We start from the raw sequence: 10,227 nt of genomic DNA on the forward strand, positions 1-10,227 counted from the left end.
GATTAATTGCTGCGGTAAATTACCCCCAATGTGTGTGGCAAGGGGTGGTGGCATCTGGGAAGGGAGAGATACTGAGAACTCGTGAAGAATAAGAAAAATGAATGAATGTTGGATTAACATAAATAGGTAATTGATGGTCAACATGGATTCCGAGGGCCGAAGTGCCTGGGTATTTCTGAGAGTCTATGGCTATCTAAGAGAAAATACTAGAAATGCTCAGAAGCTCAAGAGAAGCTCTCCCTACGTTTGCTGCCTGGCATTGGGTATGACAATTTTTTTCCAGCTTGTGCTATGGAAGCACCAGTCATAGAACTCTGCAATCATTACATCTCAGAAAGAAGCTAAAAGGAGCAATGAAATGCCTTTGGGAAGTGGGATTAAGGAGACTCCTAAAACATATTGTACATAAATTAGGAGTTAGAGAATGGGCAGCTCCACTCAAGGACAAAGGATGGAATTTATTCTTGCAGGCAGAGAAAGTGGGTGAGGTCCTTAATGAGTATTTCACATTGGTATTCACCAAGAAGGACATAGATGGGCTAAGATTATTGAAGCGATGTGGATATTTTAGGGAATGCCAATATTAAGAAGGAGGAGGTGTTGGTTATCTTGATAAATATTAAAAAAGACATGACATGATGGCTTCAATCAAAGATACTGAAGCATCCTCTTTAGTCACAGGCGAGGAGACAGAGAACTGGAGAAAAGCCAATGTTGCTCCTTTCCTTAAGAAGGTAAATGGGGATAAACCAGGACATTATTGGAGAAGGTTCTTAGGGATATAATTTATTTGTATTTGGAGATGCATAGATTTACTAGGGATAGTCAGCATAGCTTTGCATGGGGGATGTTTTTCTTATAAATTTGATAGAGTTCTTTGAGAAACACAACCATAAGACATAGGAGCAGAATTAGCCATTGAGCCCATCAAGTCTGCTTTGCCATTCAATCATGTCTCATTTTGTCTCATTCCATTATCTCATCTGTCCCCTGTAATTCTTAACTCTTACCAATTAAGAACCAAACAATTTCTGTTGTAAATAAACCCAATGGCAATGAATTCCATAGATTCATCACCTCCTGAGTGAAGAAACTCCTCCTCATCTCATCTCATTCCTTTGTTCTAAGGCGGTGCCCTCAGCTCCTCAATACTCCTACTGTACAAGTGGACTAACCTTCTCCATGTCCACTCTATCCAGGCCTTTCAGTATTTGGTAGATTCATAGAGTAATCCAGCATGGAAGCAGACTCAGCCCATTGGTCAGTGATGGCCAATGATACAACATCCTCTTTGCTAGTCCCAGGTGTCTGAGTTCAACCCATCACCCTCCGAGGCCTTAGCTCCCATGTACCTATGCAAATTCCTCTTAAATGTTGTAATTGTACCTACCTTGACCATCTCTGGCAGCTCTTTCTAGGTACTTACTCCCTCTGAGTAAAAAAAGTTACCTCTCAGGTCTTGTTTTAAATATCTCCCCTTTAACTTTTATTCTTGACCTCTGGTTTTGGAATCTCCAGCCCTCGGGAGAAGACCATGACCTTCCACCTTATCCGTACCCTTCATGATCTTAAAAACTTTTGTGAAATCATCCCTCATTCTCCTGTACTCTGGAAAATATGAATCCAGTGTGGACAATTTCTTGTAACTCAGGTCCACTCATCTAGCAAACATCCTTGTAAATCTCTCCAGCCTGACAACATGTTTCCTATACCAGGGTGACCAAAACTGTGGACCATGCTCCAAGTGAGGTCTCACCAATGACTTATATAACTACAACAGTACCTACTGCAAACTTGATTAATCGTGCCATGTATATTCACATCCAAATCACTTACATAAATAATGAACAGTAGAGGTCCCAACACTGGCCCCTAGGTCATCTCACTAGTCATAGGCCTCCAGTTGGAGAATCAGCCTTTAACTATCACCCTCTGCTTCCTATCATTGAGCCATTTCTGAGTCCACCTTGCTAGTTCACCCTGAATCCCATGTGTCATGTAGTTCCCCGGCCTGTTCCTGCTACCCTTCCAGAACAATGGAACAATATTAGCAACCCACTAGTTATCTGGAACTTCTCCAACAGTTAATGACAAAACAAATATCTGTTTAAGGGCTTCATGGTCTCCCAAAAGGTTCATGGGTGCACTTGCTCAGGCCCTGAAGATTTGTCCACCTTATTGCACCTGAAAGCTGAAAATAACTCCTTCCTCATAATATGCATATGCTCCGACCCTTCTTTTATATCTGTGATATTCTCATAAGTAAACATAGTAAAGGAAAAATTAAAAATTTCGGCCATCTTCCTGTGCCCTAATGGTGTTTAAGAGAAAGTAATCCCTCCTAGTCACCCTTTTACTATTAATAGAACTAAAAAAAACCTCCTAGGATTATCTTTAACCCCACCTTCCAAATCCATCTTATACTGTCTTTTGCCCTCTGAATTTCTTCTTATGCCTACTCAAACTATTTACCTTTACTGAAGGAGTCATTGGATGCAAATGCAATGTTTGCTTCCTTCTTTTTCCTTGATATCTTTGATCAGGGAGGGAACTCTGACCTTGGCTTGTCTACCCTTCACCCTAACAGGAACGTGCTGGCCCTGGACTCTTGATATGATCCTTTAAAATGCCTCCCACTTGCCAACTGTTGCCAAGTTTATTTTAAAACTAATAGAACTGTGGTCACTGGACCCAAATTGCTCCCCAAATCCCATTTCATTTACCTGGCCCTCCTTGTTCCCCTAAGAGGAGGTCCGGTATTGCTCCAGATCTCCTCTCAACCTTCTGGACCCTATTCAGTGCAAGCTCAGAGCCATGTAATGTTCCTCATAAGTTAAGCCTTTTGGTCCCACGTGAGAGTGTGGCTCCATTGTCTATGTTATTGTGTCACCCTTAATGACTGTACTACGCTGAAACCAAACTTTAATTCCAGATTTACCTCATTAGTAGCATTTAAATTTCCCTACTCCAAATTTGGATTCAAGCACAAGTTTTTGGAACAGTGCCAGACATTTCTAAATAATAGTTCAGCAATGTTACCCTGCCTCAGAGTCAATAATTTAGCCCAACTATGCATTTATTTATAGGGGATCAGTGCAGAACAGGCCCTTCCAGCCCTTTGTGCCACGCCACCCAGCAACCCCCTGATTTAACCCTAGACTCATAATGGGACAATTTACAACGACTGATTAACCTACCGACCAGTATGTCTTTGGACTGTGGGAGGTAATTGAATCACCCAGAAGAAACCCACTCAGTCACGGTGGAAAGTGCAAGTTGTACTGACCACTATGCTACCATGTCGCCCCATGGTCTTAGGATAATAGGCCAAAAAAGAGAAGGTGAAACTGCACCCAAAAAAAAAATCAGAGACCTGGTACAGTAGAAGTGACAATGAAACCATGAACTAAACATGTAGTGGTTAGTATAATGCTACTACAACACCAATAGTCTGTGATCGGGGTTCAATTCCCGCCACTGTCAGTAAGGAGTTTGTACGTTCTCCTGATCACCACATGTGTTTCCTCCGGGCACTCTGTTCATCCTACATTCCAAAGCTGTGCTGTTAGGGTTAGTAAGTTGTGGGCATGCTACGTTGGCGGCTGAAGCATAGCAACATTTACGCACAATCATGGCTGATTTGACTTTCACAATATGACCCATTTCACTGTGTGTTTTGATGTTCCAATATACATGTGACAAATGAAGTTTGTCTCTAATCCTTAAAATCAAACTGCTGGAGGAACTCAGCAGCAGATCAAAGAGCATCTGGAGTTTTCTTGTTCCAGTTTCCAGCATCCGCAGTCTCTTGTTTGTACAGTGTACAGCAATAACATTTATAAATTACAAAACTAATACCAAAAAAGTTCAAGTTCCAGTTTGGGTTATTGTGATTCAACTGTACACATGTATACCACCAAACGAAACAACGTTCCCCCGGACCAAGGTGCACAACACAATACGTGTAGCTCACACACAACACATAAAGTGATATTACCACAAATAAATTAACACATAATAAGGTGCATTTATGACACAAGTCAAAAGGTAAACAGTGTAATGCTACTGTCGGTTCAAACGTGATGAGACCTGGGTGGTGGCAGGGATTTCAGCAGTCCCGAGGCCTGAGGAAGAAGCTGTTTCCCATCCTAACAGTCCTAGTCATAATGCTACAATACCTCCTGCCTGGTGGTAGGGAGGTGAAAGATATTGTTGAACAAATGGGAGGGATCATTGACAATGCTAAGAACCCAGTGCTCCTGATAAATATCTCTGATGGATGGAAAAGAGAGCCCGATGATCACTCAGCAGTCCTCACAATCCCTTTTGGGTAATTGTGGTAGATGCCTTGGAATTCCCATATCAGATGGTGCTGCAGCTGGTCCCGATGCTCTTGCTGGAGCTCCTGGGAGGCCTGGCTCACCTCAGCTCCTCAGGAAGTGAAGAATGAGAAAAGTGAAGAATCTGTGAATCCACTTGTTCACGGATCATTTCGAAATCCGATTGCTCTGCCTGAATTGTGGAGTATAGGTCTTCAGCTTCCTGTAGTGTCCGAGGGTCATCCAACCTGTTTCTGTGCTCTGGGTCTCTATGATTTAACAAAGTCTCAGAACAAAAGGTCCATAAGGGAGTGTGGTGAGGAAAAACTTCCTCTAGGAGGGTGGTGAATCTTAACAGTTCTCTACTCAAGGGATATGGAGGCTCAGTCACTGAGTCTTTTTAAAAACAGAGATCGTTAATTTCTGGATATTATTAGTATTGGTTTATTAATGTCACATGTACCAAGATACAGTGAAAGGGCTGTCTTGTATACTGATCAAATCATTGCACAGTGTGTTGAACTGGGATAGAGTAAAATAATAACAATGCAGAATACAGTGTAAAAACTACTGAAAAAGTGCAATGCAGGTATATGATGCAGTGCACAATGATAATAAGATAGACTATGAGGTCAAGAGAACAGGTTGTTGTACAGGCTCCATTCAAGAATCTGATAGCAGTGGGATAGAAGCTGTACTTGAGCCTGATGGTACATGCTTTCAGGCTTTTGTTTCTTCTGCCCGATGAGAGAGGGGAGAAGAGAGAATGCCCATCTTGGGTGTAGTCTCAGATTATACTGGCTGCTTTACTGAGACAGTGAGAAGTATGGACAGAGTCCGTGAAGGGGAGGCCGGCTGGGTCCACAACTCTCTACAGTCGCGTGCAGAACAGTCGACATAACAAGGGAGTTGTGAGATTTGGGAAAGGGCAGGAGTAAGGCACTGATGAATGGCAGAGAAGGTTCAAACTAGTGATGGTCCTGTCTTGTTGCCAGTTCTTGATTTCCAATGTTCTTCCCTCAGCACCACTTCCCTGTACTCAGTACCTGACTCCTTTATCCAAATAAACTATAGATCTCATTATGTGGAGGACCCTCTGCTTTGCATTGGGGGAATGCCAAAGATTGTGCAATCTATGAAACAAGAATATTTCAACCAGAACTTAGAACATTGCAGCACAATATAGGCCCTTCAGCAACATTTTAACCCACATCGAGATCAATCTAACCATTCCTTGTACTTCACCTTCCTTTTTTCCTTTCATCCACGTGCCTAAATTTCTCATCATTTTTGATCTGGATGTCTGAGCCCTTTCCTTGAAACACTGATCTCTAGTTGTAAACTCCCCACCCAAGTGAAAGAACATATCCAATTTGTTCACTGATGAGTTTCAGTCTGCCATCCCTACCCAGTTTGGTCCAAAGATGTACCAGTTACTAGGTTAATTGGTCCCATGATTAGACCATTAGACTATAAGATATAGGAGCAGAATTGGCCCATTTGACCCATTGAGTCTACTTCACCATTTCATCATAGCTGATCCAATTTTCCTGGAAGCCGCAATCTCCTGCCATCCCTTCACATCTTGTCCTGTTTCCATCCAAGGGTTCAGTGTGGACATGGTGGAGGATTACAAATACCTGGGGATACGAATTGACAATAAACTGGACTGGTCAAAGAACACTGAGGCTGTCTACAAGAAGGGTCAGAGCCGTCTCTGTTTCCTGAGAAGACTGAGGTCATTTAACATCTGCCGGAAGATGCTGAGGATGTTCTATGAGTCTGTGTTGGCCAGTGCTATCATGTTTGCTGTTGTGTGCTGGGGCAGCAGGCTGAGGGTGGCAGACACCAACAGAATCAACAAACTCATTCGTGAGGCCAGTGATGTTGTGGGGGTGGAACTGGACTCTCTGACAGTGGTGTCTGAAAAGAGGATGCTGTCCAAGTTGCATGCCATCTTGGGCAATGTCTCCCATCCACTCCATAATGTACTGGTTAGGCACAGGAGTACGTTCAGCCAGAGACTCATTCCACCGAGATGCAACACTGAGCGTCATAGGAAGTCATTCCTGCCTGTGGCCATCAAACTTTACAACTCCTCCCTTGGAGTGTCAGACACCCTGAGCCAATAGGCTGGTCCTGCACTAATCTCCACTTGGCATAATGTACTTATTATTTAATTATTTATGGTTTTATATTGCTATATTTCTACACTATCCTTGGTTGGTGCAGCTGTAATGAAACCCAATTTCCCTCAGGATCAATAAAATATGTCTGTCTGTCTAATCAAGAATCTGTCAACTTCTGTCTTAAATCTACATAAAGACTTAGCCTCTACAGCTGCCTGTGGTTCCCTTGAGGAAACCATGCTGACTACAGCCTATTTTATCATGTCCCTCCAAGTACCCTGAGACCTCATCATTTTTTATAGTCAACTCCAACATCTTCTCAACCGAGGACTGCTGAGTGATCATCGGGGTCTCTCTTCCATCAAACAGATTAATTGGCCGATAGTTTCCATCCTCCTGCCTTTCTCTCTTCTTAAAGAGTGGAGTGACACTTGCAATTTTCCAGTCTTCCAGAACAATTGTATAATCTAGTGATTTTTGAAAGATTATTACTAATGACTCCACAATCTCTTCAGCTACCTCTTTCAGAACCCTGGGGTGTACACCATCTGCTCCAGGTGATTTATCTACCTTCAGACCTTTCAGTTTCCCGAGAACCTTTTCCTTTGTAATGGTAACATCACATACTTTATGACCTGTGACACCTGGGACTTCCACTGTTGTAACGTGAGTGTTATTAAAAGTAAGTTAATACTAATCGGGAAGCTGTTGGTAGCAAGAGGCGGGATCCGGGGTTGGCGGAGTCTTTACTTCCGCTCTTTTTACTCCCGGTATGCATTGTATATAGTTCCTCCACCCAGGCCGCACGAGGTACCTGGAAGCCTCGGTATTGTAAATATCATTTGCCGTCCCAGATAAAGATGCTCTTTTGGCCATCAAGTTGTCGCATGGTCTTTTTGTAAAGTAGAAGTTACCACATATTTTTGGCGACGAGGTAAACTGGTTTTGTGGACAGGTCTGCCCCGTTTTCAATCAGGAGCTGTGAGTGGAAAAGGAGCCTTGTGTTCAGATGGCTACATTCGGAACGGTCGGTGTGCTCAACGAGCAAATTGAGGAGTGGCCGGAGTATGAGGAAAGGTTGGGCCACTTTCTCTCTGCTAATGGAATTACTGAGGAGCTGATATGTTATTTGTTAAACGGGGGTGCCGTGCACAATCCTAATCTAATGGAAAACGGACGTGGAAGCACGGAGGAACATCTGGAAATCTCCAGGAAGGTCCTCTTCGTTGCTGCTGCTGCTGTGAGGTCCGGGTCTCTCCTGTGAAGAACAGGTCCCCAGTCCTCGAGGTCACGTTGCTGGTGGCCGTTGGCGGGGGCATCTTAATACGCTCAGCAGAGGATGGTGCTCGGAGAAGCTGTGCCAGAGGGGATGGTCGGAGGCTCGGTGGTTCGACAGACTCGGAGTCTGCTGCGGTCAGGTCGCTTTCATTGTGTGCTGCGTCTGCGAGGCTGAGTCGGGTGGCGCCATGGAAGTCCATAGCAGGGGTATTCCCTTCTGCTGCCTGCGTGGGATGATGAGTCTATCGGGATCCTGATGACTTGTGGAAACTGTGTGGTGGTTTCTTTTGAACTTATAGTCTTTTAACATCTTTGGACTACTTTTATCGTGCCCATGGTCTGTTTTTTTATCAAATCATGGTATTATTTGCACTGTTGTAACTATATGTTGTAACTATGTGGTTTTGTTTATGTCTTGTAGCTTTAGTTTTTGGTCTTGTTTTGTCTGGTGGATATGGAGATCCTTTCTGGGGAACGCACTAGACGGTAGCGCGATATTAATACGCAGCAGCCTCTCTAGACTCTGGAATGGAAATTGCCAAACGTTATGTGGATTTTCTGGTGTAGTCTGTTTTGTCTTGTGCTTTGTTGATATCATTCTGGAGGAACATTGTCTCATTTTTTAACTGCATTGCATTTGTGGTTTTTAAATGAAAATAAACTGAATCTGAAGAAGTGCTCTACTGAGAGTGTGTGGGGCAAAGATGTACAAGTTGATATGGAACTTAGTTACACCGCGGAAACAGGGAGAAATTCCATACGACGAACTGGTCAAGCTCATGGGGAGCCACCATAATCCAAAGCCTTTGGTGATAGTTCAACGGTTCAAGTTACACAGCCATGTCTGGAAGCCAGGTCAGTCTGTGGGCGATTTTGTGGCCGAGCTTCAGCAGCTGTCGAAGCATTGCAATTTCAGAGCCGTGTTGGATGGCATGCTCCATGATAGATTAGTATGCGGTGTTATGAATTTACAACAGCTCTGAGGGGCTGAAGGGTGCGGGGTAGCCCCCTCCTTTGTGAGGATCGTAAGATCACTATTGATTTGGTTCAGGAGACCCAGGAAATGAGAGAGAGACATGCGGAATGTCTCGTTCCCTGCGATATAAAGCTACGGGACACGGCCATTGTCTCTTGAAGATGAACTTGTGTATTGCAATACTGTGCTACGTGGAAGCCCTCAGGCAAAGTGGGCTGGTTGAGGGAGGGATTGCATCACCCCCAACCTGATTGACATCTGAGACCCTGTGAGTCAGGATAAAAGAGGGTCTGTGGGAACAGCCCCTCAGACGCACCAGAAGAAACACTAGCGATCCCATAATAGCGGAAGCCGGTGGGAGGTCACGTGCGTTCGGTTCCATTTGCCCCGGAAACCAGTGCCCTTACCACGGAAAAACAGCTTTTAGCTAACAACGGGGAAACCAACTCCCAAAAGACTCGAAGGATTGGCATCATAAAAGACCCGGGCAAGTTTAACCCGTCTCTCTCTCAAACCCAAAACACTGCAGCTTGAACGAACTAACAGTGACTTTTATATTTCCATTGGACAATACGTTAACCCCTAGACAACGATAGAGCTATTTATTATTATTATTATTATACCCGCGCTTTTAGATTTAGTATTGACAACGTATATTATCTGTATGTTTGCAGTGATCTTATTTTTGTGCCCCTTTATCAATAAATACTGTTAAAAATAGTACCATCAGACTTCAATGGACCTCTCTATCTTTGCTGGTAAGTGACCCAGTTATGGGGTTCGTAACAGCGGCATTAATAATGACGCCGTACAATGCCGCTTGTTGGAGGAAACCCCACCGTTGACTTTCAAGACAGCCCTAGAGATTGCTCAAGGCATGGAGTTGGCTGCTAATAATGCCAAGGAGATACAGAAAGTATATGGGAGGTTGCAGTCGATGGCAGTGCTCCAAGTCAGGAGGGAGACTGGTAGACAGGAAAAGCGGGTGAAATGTTTTTGGTGTGGAGGAACGCACTATGCAAATGTTTGTAAATTCAAAGAGACTGTCTCCCATGCTTGTAGCAAAAAGGGACATTTCATTAAAAAGTGCAGGAGCATAAAGGTGAGGTTAAGCCTGGGCAGGGGAAAGCTCAACAGACTCAGGCAGCCTCACACCACCGTGGAGAAGCAGACGGAGAGGCAGCGTGTGCCTACAACATGTTTGGGGTGGAAACAGATGAGGAACCACCTGAACCATATTATGCCACAGTCACTGTCAAGGGAAAGGACATTAAGTTCAAGATTGATTCCGGGGCTACTGCATCGGTCATTAGTGAAGAGACCTACAGGAGGACATGGGGATCCAACCTGCCTCCCATCAGACCGTCTAAGCTCAATCTCAGGACCTATACGGGGCAGCCCATAGCTCATTTAGGGGTGTTATATGTGGATATTTCAGCCGGGGGCCAGAAGACTGAAGCCAGGCTGGTGATAGCTAAGGGCAGTGGGCCTGTCTTTTGGGCCGCGATTGGCTTCGCAAAATCTG

The sequence above is a fragment of the Hypanus sabinus genome, chromosome 3 (genome assembly GCF_030144855.1).
Source record: "Hypanus sabinus isolate sHypSab1 chromosome 3, sHypSab1.hap1, whole genome shotgun sequence".
NCBI classification, from domain to species: Eukaryota; Metazoa; Chordata; class Chondrichthyes; order Myliobatiformes; family Dasyatidae; genus Hypanus; species Hypanus sabinus.